Below are 530 nucleotides of genomic sequence, written 5' to 3'. Positions count from 1 at the left end.
CGTAAACGTACTCAAAGAATTCCGTTATATTCTAAGAATTCCGTTATATTCTTGGAGCAGATTAATTAATCCTTACTTAATCTGCTCCAAGAACAACAATATGCTCCATGTGCTCTTCTGGGCCATTTCTTCTTGATAACTTGTAAATCAGTACAGTAACATCATTCCGATTGTTTGTCTGTTCTCAACATACACGTATAGTGACCACGATTCATTTCTTCGCCCTCGTGAAATATAGCACTTATTACCTTGTATTTTCTTTTATTAATCGTGACATTGCTCGTCGGTACGGCGTTAATCCGATTGTCGATAAGTTTTTTAGAAACACCATTTATAAAAGTGTATAAATTGAGCTGTATTACTAAGACGGATGATGTCGATTCAATTGCGGTTTTCTTTTTCAGAACGATACTGTTACATTCGTTACAATTACCATCTATCGTTTCCCATTTTGAAAATTCTGAATCAATCAAAGTTTGCAAAGTGACACCTTTTTTCCTTTTCAATGTGGACTGCATAGGTAATATTAG

At 34.7% G+C, this 530-nt stretch overlaps 1 pseudogene; it reads right to left on the bottom strand.

The window, feature by feature from the left end:
- LOC108758990 (ATP-dependent DNA helicase pif1-like) overlaps window positions 1–530 on the bottom strand; it is a 13,043-nt pseudogene that overhangs the window by 10,818 nt on the left and 1,695 nt on the right.

The sequence above is a fragment of the Trachymyrmex cornetzi genome, unplaced genomic scaffold, assembly GCF_001594075.2.
Source record: "Trachymyrmex cornetzi isolate Tcor2-1 unplaced genomic scaffold, Tcor1.1 scaffold1642, whole genome shotgun sequence".
Lineage (NCBI taxonomy): Eukaryota > Metazoa > Arthropoda > Insecta > Hymenoptera > Formicidae > Trachymyrmex > Trachymyrmex cornetzi.
This window is presented reverse-complemented; position numbering and strand designations above follow the sequence as displayed.